Raw genomic sequence first — 15,842 nt, 5'->3', positions numbered from 1 at the left:
GCCTGCTCTGCTGAATTGCTCCAGCATTTTGTGTCTATCTTTGGGGTAAACAAGCAACTGCCGTTCCTTCCTACACATTTTGCCTGCTAATTTGTAAATCCTGATTGTTCAGTGTCTCTTGCGCCAGGTCCTGCTCCCCATGCCAGTGCCTTGCACAGTTTATTATTACAATGCCCAATATCATATAAAAATAAAAAGTAAATTCAATTGTGCTGGAGTATTAACTGGAACAACACCCATATGCTGTTTCAGCATCACCAAAATGCTGAGCATACTGGATGAAAAGGATTAGGTGACATTTCGGATCGAGACCCTTCACCAAAATCCTGAGCATACTGGATGAAGGGAGTTTTACATGTTTAATAATTAAGTATATCTGGACCTCCACTAAAATATATTTAGCAAAGGGAACAGACTACACAGATTATTACTGCAGTTCTGCAGAAGGGATTGGCATCACCGCAATGATACATGGTGAGTAATTTATAATAAAATAAAAACTCATGTTATAGATAAATTACAAAATGAAAAATATTTCCAAATGGAAGCAAAACGCACCAGTCTCATCTCTAAGCATCTATACCACTTAAATCAACATGCTGAATCCAGAAAAAATATTCCAATAAATCTTCACACCTACCCATATTCTCACAGAAATGATATCCATCACAGAAGAGTTCAATGAACTACATTCATTAAATAATCCAGTAAGATTTACAGCTGTACTCTTAGATAGTCATTAGATAATCAGAAGATCTTGTTTCTAGCTATTGTGTTGAATTTTGTTTCAGGCAATGACATGCAAATCCTACCATAATACAGCCATTCTTAGAGCAAAGGCATATCTTTCTTCACGCAGTGATGCTCCATATACATAGAGGACAAAAGAAAAACAAAAAAGCCGAACAGGGGTGACTATTATCTGTTACAGTAGCAACTTTTCGAAAGCAGAAACAAGCATTGTTTCACTGCCTGACAGGTCCAGAAACAAAATCATTTTTGCATAGTGCATCTTTCTTGCTGTGCTAACAGACTGCAGCAAACCATGCAAAGGATACTGGGATAGGGATGCAGCAGTCAGCTGCAAAGAGATTTGCTGGTCTGGTGTCAATCAACGATCAGATCGTAAAGGCCCACAGAATAATTGCTTTCAATCGGCAGAATAAACGAGTGACGTTCCTTTGACTACAACATGTCAAATGAACCACGGCAAATCTTAATGAACATCCACAGAAATAATTCACATGAGAAATGAGGTCAGAACAAAAGGATTGTATTATTTTTATGCTCTCTAACACAAAGGCACAAAATCCCCAAGAACGCGTCACAAGAAATGGAAGTCAAGCGACAGCTTTTAATGAATAATGTATTGTGATGATTTATTTAAAATATTGAGCAGATTCCTTTATTGTGAAACCATCCTTACAAAGAGCAGCGTGCAATTGCCCAATCAAAGCACAATTCGGCAAATACGTTTGAATGAGTGTTTTAAAACACAAATGTTCTGAGCTCCAGGAGAAAATATATAATTTTCTAAAGTTGATTTTAGCTGTTTGATTTACAGTTGGTTTGTACAATTTCCCATTTGGAACCACTCTGGCTGAGAAATAAGTCAGTCATACAGCACGGCAACAGGAACCTCGGCCCAACTTGCTCACGCCGACCAACATGCCCCATCTACTCAAGTCCCACCTGCCTGCGCTTGGAAAGACTGGTTGACCAACGATCATCCGTTCACACTAGTCACGAAGGACACGTTACAGAAACCAATTAACCTACAAATCTGCATGTAATTGGAACATCGGAGGAAACCAGAGCAGCCAGAGAAAATCTACGCAGTCACAGGGAGAAAATACAAACTCCATACAGACAGCACCCAAACTAGGGTGCTGCTAGGCAGTATAGTCTAAACTACACTCTACCGCTGCACCACTGTGCCACCCAATGAGTTGGACATTTGCACCCTTGGAAAAAGACTCTGCCAACCCTATTTTTGTCTTTAATAATTTTCTTGAATTGAATATTTTATTGGCACATGTGACAAGTCACAGTGAAATTCTTTGCTTGCATACCATCCCAAGGTATGCAAATAGTCACATATAAAGGGCTCATAAAGTTACAAATTCCCTCCCCCCCCCACACGCCAGTTTTCCCTTTGTTCTTCCCCCTCCCCCACGCCGGATCCTCCTGTGTTCCTTCCTTTGATAGCAGCGTCCTCGCTCCACATGTCTGTCCTCGTCCGTCTTATACTCGTCTCTATACTTGTATCAAGTCTCCCCTCAACCCCCGACGTTCCAGAGAAAATAATCCAAGTTTATCCACCTCTCCCTGTAGCTGAAACCCTTCAATTCAGGCAGCGTTCTGTTAAACCTCCTCTACACGCTCTCCAAAGCCTCCACATTCTTCCTGCAATGTGGCGACCAGAACTGCACACAATACTCCATATGCAGCCTAACCACTGTATCATGACTTCCTGAATCAATGCCCCTAGCAATGAAGTCAAGCATACCATATGACTTCTTTACCACCTTATCTACTTGTGCCGACACCTTCGGTAAACTATGAACTTTGTCTCCAAGATTCCTCTGTTCTCAAGACATAGAACCGAAATCAGTGTAGCACGGGAACAGGTCCTGCAGCCCACAATGTCTGTGACAAACATGATACCTGAAGGGTCTTGACCCGAAACGTCACCCATTCCTTCTCTCCAGAAATGCAGCCTGTCCCACAGAGTTACTCCAGCTTTTGTATCTAAAGGGCCTGTCCCATTTACACAATTTTTTCGGCGAATTTCCGGCACCTGTCATAGTCGCAGCAGGTCTCAGCCTGCCTCTGTGTAGGGTACGTTGAACAATCCCTGTTCCAGGCGTACACTGGCCCTATCCCCGAACTCTATCTCCGGTACATTGATGACTGCATCGGTGCTACCTCCTGCACCCGTGCAGATCTCATGGACTTTATCAACTTCACCACAAATTTTCATCCTGCACTCAAATTTACTTGGACCATCTCCGACACCTCCCTCCCCTTTCTTGATCTCACCGTCTCCAATCACAGGAAATAGACTATAGACTATTGCAAACCCACTGACTCCCACATACTGAGGGCAGCAGCAGTCAGGTCGCTGGAACTCTGAGGGACGGTGGGGTAGGGTGAAGTAAGGCAAAGCTATAGTGATAAAAGACTTGTTAGTTCAGGGATAAGACAGGAGATTCTGTGGCAGCAAATGAGACGCGGGGATTGTGGTATGAACCCCCTCTGGAGCTAAGGTCCAGGTTGCCTCTGAGCAGCTGCAGAATATTCTCAATCCCCACATCTCATTTGCTGCCACAGAATCTCCTGTCTTATCCCTGAACTAACGAGTCTCTTAACATTATAGCTTTGCCTTACTTCACCCTACCCCGCCGTCCCTCAGAACCAGGCCCGATTCCATAGACCCGACTGCTGCTGCCCTCTTCTCAATGGTCATGTCCTCAAAACTATGCAAAAAATGGTAGACTTGTTTTTTTGAGGGGAATGGCCAAAGGATGCTTCCCACTCCATGTCTTGGTGGTTAAACTGTCCTCTCTGCACTAAGACCAAGGAGGATCTGCAAAAGAAAACCAGCCAATGCCTTATTGTGTAGGAAGGGACAGCAGATGCAAGTTTACACCGAAGGTACACACAAAATGCTGGAGTAACGCAGCGGGAGAGACAGCATCTCCGGAGAAATGGAAAGGGCGACGTTTCGGGTTGAGACCCTTCTTATCTTTACATTATCGTATCGTCATCCTCCTCTCAAACCGCTGGCCGAAGCCTCAGCACTTGCCCTCAGCACTTGCCCTCAGCTCGGCCTTCTCCCCAGCACAGACCTTCCTCCCTGTACAGACGCCACACCACCAGTGCTCGCCTTTCTTTAATACACCACAAGGAGCAGTCATTCTGAGACACTAATTGCTGTTTTTTTAATTTATCGTGCTGCTCCTCTGAGTGTAATGCCAAGTTCACAAGTTATAGGTATAAGAAGGAACTGCATATGCTGGTTGAAACCGAAGATAGACACAAAATACTGGAGTAACTCAGCAGGACAGGCAGCATCACAGTGAACAAGGAATGGTGACGTTTTGGGTTGAGTCCCTTCTGCAGACAGGTTAGGGATAAGGGAAACGAGAGATATAGGCGGTGATGTGGAGAGATAAAGGACAATGAATGAAAGATATGCAAAAAAGTAACGATGATAAAGGTAACAGGTCGTTGTTAGCTGTTTGTTGGGTGAAAATGAGAAGCTGGTGCGACTTGGATGGGGGAGGGACAGAGAGAGAGGGAATACCGGGGCTACCTGAAGTGAGAGAAATCAATATTCATACCACTAGGCCCTGTCCCACTTGGGAAACCTGAACGGATACCTCTGGAGACTTTGCGCCCCACCCAAGGTTTCCGTGCGATTCCTGGAGGTTGCAGGTGGTTGCCGGAGGTTGCAGGTAGGGAGACTGACAAAAACCTCCGGGAACCGCACGGAAACCTTGGGTGGGGCGCAAAGTCTCCACAAGTTTCCGTTCAGGTTTCCTAAGTGGGACAGGGGCATATGCTGCCCAAGCGAAATATGAGATGCTGTTCTTCAAATTTGCATTTAGCCTCACTCTGACAATGGAGGAGACCGAGGACAGAAAGGTCTATGTGGGAATGGGAAGGAGAATTAAAGTATTTGGCAAAAGGGAGATTAGGTTGGTTCAGGCGGGCTGAGCGAAGATGTTCCACTAGACGATTGCGTAGACTGCGTTTGGTCTCGCCGATATATAAGAGTCCACATCTTGAACAACAGATACAGCAGATGAGGTTGGAGGAGGTGCAAGTGAACCTCTGCCTAACCTGAAAGGACTATTGGCGTCCCTGGACAGTGTTAAGGGAGGAGGCAGAGCAACAGGTTGCTCTGCCTCCTCCCTGCATCTTCTGCGGTTGCAGGCGAAGGTACCAGGGGAGGGGATGATTTGGGTGTGAAGGGATGTTAACAAGGGAGTTGCGGAGGGAACGGATCTGCAGGAGGTGGAAAGGGGTGGAGATGTGAAGATGTGACTAGGAAATATCAGAGGATTATGTGTTGTATGCAATGGGGTGATAGGGTGGAAGGTAAGGACTAGGACTCTGTCTCTGTTGCGACTTGCGGGAGGAGGAGCAAAGGCAGAGCTGCGGGGTACCGAGGAGACACGAGTGAGGACCTCATCTATGATGGGAGAGGGGAACCCCGTTCCCTAAAGAATGAGGTCCCCTGATATGGAAGCTCATCCTGGGCACAAATGCGCTGTAGACGGAGGGATTGGGATTAGGGGATAGGGTCTTTGCAGGAAGCAGGATGGGAAGAAGTGTAGTCGAGATAGTTGTGGGAGTCATTGGGTTTGTAATAGACGTCAGTCAATAGTCTATTTCCTGTTATGGAGACAATGAGATCAAGAAAGGGGAGGGAGGTGTCAGGGATGGTCCAAATAAATTTAAGTGCAGGTTGAAAATTGGTGGTGAAGTTGATGAAGTCCATGAGTTCTGCACAGGTGCAGGAGGTAGCACCAATGCAGTCATCAATGTAATGGAGAAAGAGTTCTGGGGTAAATCGAGTGCACTCCTGGAACAAGGATTGTTCAATGTACCCTACAAAGAGGCAGGCATGGCTGGGGCCCATGCGGGTGCCCAATGGACGTGGAGGAAGTGGGAGGAATCAAAGGAGAAGTTTTTGAGGGTGAGGACCAGCTCTGCTAGGCGGAGTAGACTGTTAGTGGAGGGACATTGGATGGTTCTGCGGTCGAGGAATAAGCGGGGGGCTTGAAGGCCTTCCTGGTGGTGATGGAGGTGTGGAGTGACTGAACATCCATAGTAGAGATGACGGAGTGGGGGCTTGGAAAGCGAAAGTCATTAAAGAGACGAAGGGCATGTGAAGTATCTTGGACATAGCTCGGGAGAGATTGGACCAGGGGGATAGGATGGAGTCGAGGTAAGTGGAAATAATTTCCGTGGGACAGGAGCAGGCAGAAAAAATGGGTCTGCCAGGGCAGTTGTGTTTGTGGATTTTGGGGAGAAGGTAAAAACAGGCTGTGTGGGGCTGGGGAACGATAAGGTTGGAGGCTGTGGAAGGCAGACAGCCAGAAGTGATGAAATCAGTAATGGTGTTTGAGATCAAGGACTGGTGCTCGTCTGTGGGGTCATGGTCCAAGGATAAGTAGGAGGAGGTGTTGCAGCATGTGATGTCCATGTCAGATCCTCTGAGATGTGGCCTCCCAGGTATTTAAAGCAGCTCACCCTATCCACTGTATACCCATTTATCTTCAGTGGCGTGTACGTCCTCGGATGTTGTGCCCTCCTAAAGTCCACGATCAGCTCCTTAGTTTTTTTGACATTCAAGACGAGGCTGTTGTCCTGACACCAGAGTGCCAGATCAGCCACCTCTTCTCTCATTCTTTTCGGTGATCTCCTTGCTATTGCATTCATCTCCTCTTTAACCAGCCATGCCACCCCATCTCCTCTTCCTTTCTGTCTATCCTTCCTGAATATTGAATACCCCTGCATATTGAGCTCCCAGCCTTGGTCACCCTGGAGTCACGTCCCCAACTATATAATATATGTTAACAACTAGTTTGTTAGAACTTGCTACCATATTACTAACTGATTGCAGAATTATTTCTGGTAAATATTTTATCTGTTCTTGTTACATTTTGTTTTTCACACAAAGGCATAGGTTTAAGGCGAGAGGAGTTTTAAAAGGGAGCGGAGGGGATTTAAAAAAAACACGGGAGTGGTTGATATCTGAATGTCATTGCCATAAGTGGTTGAATGAGATCCAATCACTAGTCTCAATATGCATTTGGATATGCAGATGAAAAGCTAAAGCATACAGACCTAATGTGGGCAATAGAGGAGAATGCGTAATGTGGTGAGCAGAAGGGCTTGTTTCTGGCCTGTACAACTCTATGATCTGCCTCAGCTCATTAAATTCATTCATTCTCACCTTAATGCTTCATGTTAAATATTATCCCCATCTCTGCTTATTAGATTTGCTGGGTCTGTTTCTTAGCCCTAATCAAGTGAAACCTGTTCTAACAGAACAAACTCCCCTTTATCTCTGTTCTGTTCCTGGTGTAACACCAATCAAAAGGGTTTTCTCCTATGCTCTTCTATGAATTTCATTTTTCAGCAGTCTGCTTGATCTCATGCCAACATGATGCTCAGGTGAGCATTTCCTATCCAATTACCAAGTTTGTCTTCAGTCCCAGATATCCCCGCTGTAAACAAGAGTATTTAGTTTCCCTTTCCCGACTCTCAGTCTGAAGAAAGGTCTCGACCCAAAACATCACCTATTCCTTTTCTCCAGAGATGCTGTCTGACCCGCTGAGTTACTCCAGCTTTTTGTGTCCATCTTCGTATTTATTTGTCATACGTATCAAACACAAATTCCTACCTGCTGCGGCCCAACAGACCCGTTAAGGTACTTACTAAAACTAATGGCGTGTTCGCCTTGATAACGAGAGGATTTGAGTAAAGAGGTCCTTCTGCAGTTGTGCAGGACCCTTGTGAGACCACATCTGGAGTCTGGTGTGCATTTTTGGTCTCCTAATTTGAGGATGGATATCCTTGCTATTGAGGCAGTGCAGCGTAGGTTCACAAGGTTAATCCCCGGGATGGCGGGACTGTCATATGAGGAAGGAATGGAAAGACTGGGCTTGTATTCACTGGAATTTAGAAGGATGAAAGGATATCTTATAGAAACGAATAAAATTATAAAAGGACTGGACAAGCTAGATGCAGGAAAAATGTTCCCAATGCTGGGGGAGTCCAGAACCAAGGGCCACAGTCTAAGATTAAAGGGGAGACCATTTAAAACTGAGATGAGCAAAAGCTTTTTCACCCAGAAAGTTGTGAATTTGTGGAATTCTTTGCCACAGAAGACAGTGGAGGCCGATCCACTTGATGAATTTAAAAGAGTTAGATAGAGCTTTAGGGGCTAGCGGAATTAAGGGATATGGGGAGAAGGCAGGCACGGGTTACTGATTGTGGATGATCAGCCATGATTACCATGAATGGCGGTGCAGGATCAAAGGGCCAAATGGCCTCCTCCTACACCTATTTTCTATGTTTAACATAAACATATAAATCAAAGAAACAATAAATAAATTTAAAGTTTTAACGTTTCCTTAAGTGTAGAGGCTGAGCAGGTACATGGAATTTCCTCAGTGTTAAGACTGCACTCTTTGTAGTGCAGGAGGCCGAAGGGTGATCTTATAGAGGTATATAAAACATGAGGGGAATAGATGGGGTGAATTCACAGAGACCTTTTCTCAGAGCAGGGAAATCAAGAGCCAGAGCACATAAGTTTAAGGTGAGAGGGAAAAGGTTTTAGAGGAACCAGAAGGACAACCTTTTTCTACACAGAGGTTGGTGGGTATATAGAATAAGCTGCAGGAGGAGGTAGTTGAGGCAGGTACTAAAACAAGATATACAAAAGCAATTGGATAGGCACATGGATATGAATGGTTTACAGGGATATGGTTTTGAGGAATATGGCCAAACACAGGAAGGTGGGACTATCTCAGATGGGACATTGGATCGGCATGGACAAGTTTGGCCGAAGGGCCTGCTTCCATACAGCATGACTATGACTCCTGGTACTTTGTGGATCTCTTCATAAAAATTCCATGCCTGCCACTTCCATAAAGCTCATGACCTTTGACTGAAGCTCTCTGTAGTTAAAAAACAGCCCACAAGAAAGGCCTCGACCCGAAACGTTACCCATTCCTTCGTTTCAGAGATGCTGCCTGTCCCGATGAGTTACTCCAGCATTTTGTGTCTATCTTCTGTGTAAACGGAGGGTCCAGAGGAGGTTTACAAGAATGATCCCAGGAATGAGTAGGTTAACCGATGATGAACGTTTGTCAGCACTGGCCCAGTACTCGCTGGAGTTTAGAAGAATGAGAGGGGGACCTCGTTGAAACATACAGAATAGTGAAAGGTTTGGAGAGAGTGGATGCGGAGAGGATGTTTCCACTAGTGGGAGAGTCTAGGACTAGAGGTCATAGCCTCAGAATTAAAGGACATTCTTTTAGGAAGGAGATGAGGAGAAATTTCTTCAGTCAGTGGGTGGTGAATCTATGAAATTCTTTGCCTCAGAAGGCTGTGGAGGCCAAGTCATTTGATATTTTAAGGCAGAGATAGATAGATCCTTGATTAGTGTGGTTGTCAGAGGTTATGGGGAGAAGGCAGGAGAACAGGGTTAGGACAGAGAGATAGATCAGCCAAGATTGAATGGCAGAGCAGACAATGGTCCAAATGGCCTAATTCTACTCCTATTCCTTATGACCTAAACCAGCATCTGCAGTTCCTTCCACAACAAGAGTTTCGGAGGTTTTGGTAGTTGTTTGAGGTAATGCTGCTGCAAATTACGATGAAGATTCCATTGAATCTTAAGTCCAACACCAAGGTGAAAGATAGTTGAAGAAAATCATTCCCTTTGAATCTTGGCATTTAAATTACTGCCAGTACTTCAGAGGCTGATACAGTGCTAAGGAAATGAAAACAAGAAAATTGTACTTTACAACTTCCGATTTGCCAGACGTCACTTTTCCCGCAGAAAAAATGTTGCGATCTACTTGGGGTGGCAGCGCCGTAGACCTGGACCGGACTACGGGTGCTGTTTGTACAGAATTTGTACCTTCTCCCCGTGACCTTGTGGGTCTTCGGTTTCTTCCACACTCCAAAGACGTGCAGGTTTGTAGGTTAATTGGCTTGGTAAAAATGTAAATTGTCCCTAGTGTGTAGGATTGCATTATTGGGCGGGGATCGTTGGTCAGTGCGGACTCTGTGGGCCGAAGGGGCTGTTTCCGCACTACATCTCTAAACTAAACTAAAGTCAACTACAGGCAGGGCTGCAGATGTGTAGAACAATTGCCCATAAACTTTAACCTAGATCAGTCCTTTTCCATAAAAACTTTAGAACTAAGAGAAATATGGTCACTATGTGCTCCTGCACTGACATCTCAGCCACTTGTCCCATCCTATTTCCTCACAGTAAGTCAAGCTTTGGCCTCCCCCTTCAAGGGCCCTGTACAAATTACCCGAGGAAATGTTCCTGAACACAACAAATTCCAGGCCTTCTTGGTCCTTAATACTGTGGCACTCACAATCTATGATCGGGAAATGAAAATCCTCTACTATGACCACACTATTATTCTTGCAACTCTAGTTCCTCAACTTCCCATTGACTATTTGTGGTCCTATGGCACAATTCCAATAAGGTTTATTCTCCCCTTCTTATTTCTCAGCTCCATCCAAAGCTTCACGTGATGATCCATCTGTAATTGAATCATGGACCACCGCCACAATTCACTCCTTCATTCACATCTGCCCTCCTCCCTTTCCTCAGCCTCTATCCTGACTCTCATACTAAAACGCCAGAACATTAAGATACCAGTACTCCCCTGAGCCACATTTCTGTAATGGCTATAATACTCCAGTCGCATGCAACTATGTCTTGAGTTCACCCACCTTGATTGAGGGTTAAGTCTTTTGCATTGAAATAAACACAATTTAATCCAACAGTCTTGCCTTGCTCCTGCCTGTTTTGTGTAGTGAACTTGCTATGGTGGACTTCTGTAACAACTTCCAATCTCTCAACTCTCAAGGGCAGCACGGTGGGGCAGCGGTAAAGTTGCTGCCGTGCAGCGCCGGAGACACTGTGTTCGATCTTTACTACAGGTGCTGTCTGTACGGAGTTTGTATGTTCTCCCCAATGACCTGCGTGGGTTTTCTCCGAGATTTTTAGTTTCCTCCCACACTCCAAAGACATACAGGCATGGAGGTAAATTGGCTTGGTAAATGTAAAAATTGTCCTTAGTATGTGTGGGATCGTGCTAATATGCGGGGATCGCTGATCGGTGTGGACCCAGTGGGCCGAAGGGCCTGTTTCCGTGCTGTATCTCCAAACTAAACTAAACTGTCTCACTTCTACTTTAGATCCCACTTCCTCCCTTGCCAACCCAACCTCCATAGCAACACTTTCAAATTTGCCCACCAGTACATTGGTCCAATTCCAGTTCACATGCAACCCGTCCCTTTTGTTTAGGTTGCAGAGTTTAGTTTAGACATACAGCATGTAAACAGGCCCTTCGGCCCACCAAGTCTGTGCTGACCAGCAATCGCCTGTACACTACTTCTGACCTACACAGGAATGACATTTATATGTCAATTAACCGACAAACCCACAAATCTTTGGAATGTGGGAAGAAACTAGAGATACCGGAGAAAACCCATGAGGTCACAGGGCCAACATACAAATTCCATACAGACAGCACCCGTCGTCAGGTTCCACCCTGGGTCTCTGGCTCTGAGAGGCACGGACTCTACCACTGCGCTACATATAGGATTAATCCTGTAATGTAAATGAGGGCTCGAAGCTTGGCACTGATGGCCAATAGGCCTATGTCCAAGCTGTATGACACTAACTATTCCAATGAAACTCAACATGACTTCCAAGAAGAGCATCTTCCCATACAGCAATTTATAAATGTCTGGATAATTCCAGATAACCAGCTTTTCCAGTTTGCACCATAATTGGCCAGTTCCGATGAAAAGTCATCAAATTGAAATCCACTTGGTCTGGGTGTGTGGTACATGAAAAGACAGGGCCGGCCTTTAGCCGATTGGACCGATTGCTCCCAATTGGGCCCCGCGCCTAAGGGTGCCCCGCGCTAGAGTAATCAGATCAATTGTAACAAAGATCTTGCAGCTCGCAAGATGGTCCACTCCTGCGAAATACAATGGCACCAGAGCGTGACGTCCGTGATTTGAGTAACCCCGACCTGACCTCAGTCATGCCTCTGGCAGCATTGCGGGGGAACAGTTTTTTGAAATGTATTTTTATCATTTTTTTGCAATCTGTGGAGAGGACTAGGTGAGATTTGGGCTCGACGCTTAATAGCTGACACACACACACACACGCGCGGCCGGCAGATCGGTGAGATGTTTCAAAAAATAGATGTTTACCAAAAAAAAAAGTGGGGCCAGCGATCGCTCCATGTCTGTGACAGAGGAGGGGGGGGGGGGGGGGGGGGGGGGGGGGGGGGGGGGGGGGGGGGGGGGGGGGGGGGAGAATGGTTTGAGTTCCTCTTTCTCCTGACTCAGTCTGAAGACGGGGAGAGGTTTTGTGAGGGCGAATGGAGAAGGGGGAGGTGCCCTCACGCTCCCGGGGCAGCTCTCCCGTCCCTCCAGTCGCCGTGCTTCACGCACACAGCACCAGCTCCCCCCCTCTCTCTCCCGGGAAGACGCGGTGAACAATACAGTGAGGGCCGGGCCGGGGGTTGCAGCAACATTTACAAACCTCGGCCTCAGCTCACGCCCGGACCCCGGCATTCGTTCCCGTAGCAGGCCCTCTCCCTCCCTTCTCCCCTTCCCTTCCCTCCCTCCATCCTTCCTCTCTTTTCCCTTCTCTCCTTCCCTCCATTCCTTCTTTCTCTACTTCCCTCACTCCCTTCTCTCCTCCCTCCCTCCCTCGCTTCTCTCCTTCCCTCCCACACACACACATAACGCACAGACAACTAAGACACACACACACAACTAAGTTTAGATTGGGTAGAAGCCAAAGGGTAGGATGGGGCTGAAGCCCAAAATTTAAAGCCTGGGCTGGTTTTTCGCCAATAGTTATAGATTTTCCAGGCTCTAGTTAATTAAATTATTTTTTTCATTTCACAGTCACTAAAACAAGTGGTATTGTAACTATATACTTTTCAGAGGCGATCTACACATTTTGTTTGTTACTTCTAGGCTTACATGTATGCAATTTTATATTAAAATGTAGCTTAGATCTGTTTGGTCCATTAACTCGGAGGCACTTTTTAAGCGCACATTTTGATTACTTTCCATTCTACCATAGAGATATAAAGTATAATAAACTTTATTGTATTTCTATGATTCTACAGACCTTGGCTATGAACCTGGGGCTCACCAAAATTGTTCCCAATTGGGCCCCGCACCTCCTAAGGCCGGCCCTGTGAAAAGATACACATAAACTGGAAGCAAATTAGGCTAATTGGCCCCTGAAACCTGCAGCAACATTTAACAAGTTTATTGTTGATCTACTTGTAACATCTCATGCAATCTCATACTTTTGTCAATTATGCCTTGTTACTTATGCGTCCACTCCCACTTACCAAATGTTGAAATTTATGTCTGCCTTAAAAATATGCAGCAGTCACCACCAGGGCACCTCAAAGGCCCAAACTCTTCAGAAATATTTTGCCTCCTCTCGATCTTAAGAGAGCTCTTTCTTAAAGATGGTAAATTTGGGTTTTAGATTCTCCCATAATAGAAAGTGATCTCTCTACATTCAGCATGTTCAATTCAGGATTTTTAATACTTTAATACTCTTTCACCCTTGTAAATGTTGGTGTCGACAAGCTAGCCAGTTCAAGTTTTTCCTTGTGAGGCAATCCACACCAGGTATACAGTCTACCTTCTCCAATATGCGTCCAATATTTTAACTTTCTCCCTTAAATTAGAGTTATGGGGCTGTCCCACTGTACGAGCTAATTCAAGAGCTCTCCCGAGTTAAAAAAAAAAATCGAACTCATGGTAAGCACATAGAATGTATGTAGCGGGTACATCAGAGCTCGGGGCGTCTCTTAGCGGCTCGTAACGCTAACGACATGTTGAAAAATGTCCACTAGACCCCCGAGTACCTACGAGCGGCTATTACCGTAATTCTCAGAGTTTGAATCAGGGGAAACTCGGGAGAACTCTTGAATTAGCTCATACATTGGGACAGCCCCATAAGACTCATACAGTGTGCGAATAGGCCCTTCGGTACAACTCACCCTTATGCCGGCCAACATGCCTTGTCTAAACTCGCCCCATCTGTCCACTTTTGGTCCATATTCCTTTCAAAATCTATCCATGTGTCTGACCAAACGTCCTTTAAATGGGGTTCTTGTACCCGTCTCAACTACCTCCCCTGGCAGCTGATTTCCTATAGCGACCATCCTTCGAGTGCCCCTTCAGGCTCCTATTAAATCTTTCCTTCTCCCCTACCCATGGAAAAAGACTATCTGTATTCCCCCTATAATCCCCTCATGATTGTATAGACCTCTATAAGATCACCCCTCACCCTCCTGCCCTTCCCATGGAATAAAGTCGTACACTGCCCAATCCTTCCCTGTTGCTGAAATCCTCAAGGCTTAGCAACATATATATGGGATTTCAGCTGCAGTCTCATGAATATGTTTCATAACCAAAGGAAGATCTTCAGAGTCATTCAGCACTGGAACAGGCTCTTTGACCCAACGTGCCCACACCAATCAAGCTGCCCCATCTACACTAGTCCCTCCTGCCCATGTATGTCCCATATCCCTCTAAGCCAGGGGTTCCCAACCTTTTTCATCCCGTTTATCCCTGGCAGCTTTATTAGCACATAACAATGTTATTTCATTTATTTAGGAACAACTAATGATGAACAGATTCCGGTATACCAGAACCAAACAGTCAGTCAAAAAGAAAAAATGTGTACAAATCCAGAATCAACAAATGTCCCCCCTGGGTAGGCTGAACTTACCCCCCTGGAGATAAATTAACCCCAGGTTGGGAACCCTTGCTCTAAACCATGTACCTGTCCAAATATATTTAAGGGTGTGTATGGTAACCGACCTAAATATCTCTTCTGGCAGCTCGTTCCATATACCCACCACACTCTGCATGGAAAAAGTTGCCCCTCAGGGTTCCCCCTCTCACCTTAAACTCATGTTCTCTCATTTTTGATTCCCCTATTCTGGGTAAAAGACTATATATCCACTTTGTCCCCCCCCCCCCCCCCCCCCCCCCCCCATACACCTCTATAAAATCACTACTCATCCTCCTGCGCTCCAAAGAATAGAGTCCTAACCTGCTCAACCTCATCCCATAGCTCAGCACCTCAAGTCCTGGCAACATCCTCAGATATCTTCACTGTACTCTTTCCAGCTTAACAGTATTTTTCCTATAGCAGGGTGACCAAAACTGAACACAATACTCCAAATGGGGCCTCATCAATATCTTGTATGTGTAACATAACATCCCAACTTCTCAATACCCTGACTGATAAAGGCCAATATGCAGAATGCCTTCTCGAACTTATTTACCGGTTCCTTTCATGGAAGTATAATCCCGAACTCCTGGATCCCTCTGTTCGACAATCGACCTCAGAACTATTCACTGTGAAGCTGCCACAAGGGATGCCACATTGATGGCAGCCTCTGCCTAAGTCTGTCTGTTTTTCTATCTCTTTTAATTTTTAGTCTGTTTTAAAAGTTTGTTTTGGAGGTTTCTTTAGTTTTTCTATATGGGAGAGGGGGCTAGGGTAAGGAGGAAACCGTTTCCCAGTCACTTCCTGGCGAGGATGCGACTATTCTCCAAGTCGCGTCCTCGCCCCCCTCCTCGCGGCCTACCAACTGGATTGGCACGGCCATTTCCTGCCAGGGACCGGCCAAAGCTTCAGCGGCGGCGGCGCAGCACTGGATTCACCGCAGAGCGGGCGATACCTACCTGGATCGCCGTCTGAAGCTCCTGCGTGCTGGGCCTGCTGCATCGACATTGCGGAGCTGGAGTTTGTAGAGCTCCAGCGCAGGCGGCGCTGACTCAACATCGCGGGGTCCTGGGACCTTTTGCCAAGGGCCGCCAGCGTGAATCTCCGCCCAGCGCGGCCTGTGGACTTCGGGAGCCGCCGACTCCGGTAGGAAGTGGCTGATTCAAGTCGTTGAGGTGATTCTCTCGTTCCGACATCGGAGTTCCATCATTCCAGCGTGAGGGCCTGAACATTGGGCCACCCGTAGCTGCGACTGCGAGGGGTTCGGGAGCCCCGCCCC

The 15,842-nt window shown here is 46.1% G+C and overlaps 1 protein-coding gene across 9 annotated transcripts in view; it reads right to left on the bottom strand.

Moving 5' to 3' along the window:
* trim2a (tripartite motif containing 2a) overlaps positions 1 to 15,842 on the bottom strand; it is a 139,795-nt gene that overhangs the window by 98,097 nt on the left and 25,856 nt on the right. For 2 of the 9 annotated variants that reach the window (XM_055644291.1, XM_055644299.1), the window contains exon 1: positions 641 to 1,581. The exons of 6 other annotated variants lie outside the window; for them this stretch is intronic. The gene's annotated coding sequence lies outside the window, so the exon portion shown is untranslated. Of the gene's footprint in view, positions 1 to 640; positions 1,583 to 15,842 lie in introns of those variants that run through there. One more of the 9 variants, XM_055644317.1, reaches the window with a different exon arrangement.

This window comes from Leucoraja erinacea, chromosome 1 (assembly GCF_028641065.1).
Source record: "Leucoraja erinacea ecotype New England chromosome 1, Leri_hhj_1, whole genome shotgun sequence".
NCBI classification, from domain to species: Eukaryota; Metazoa; Chordata; class Chondrichthyes; order Rajiformes; family Rajidae; genus Leucoraja; species Leucoraja erinaceus.
This window is presented reverse-complemented; position numbering and strand designations above follow the sequence as displayed.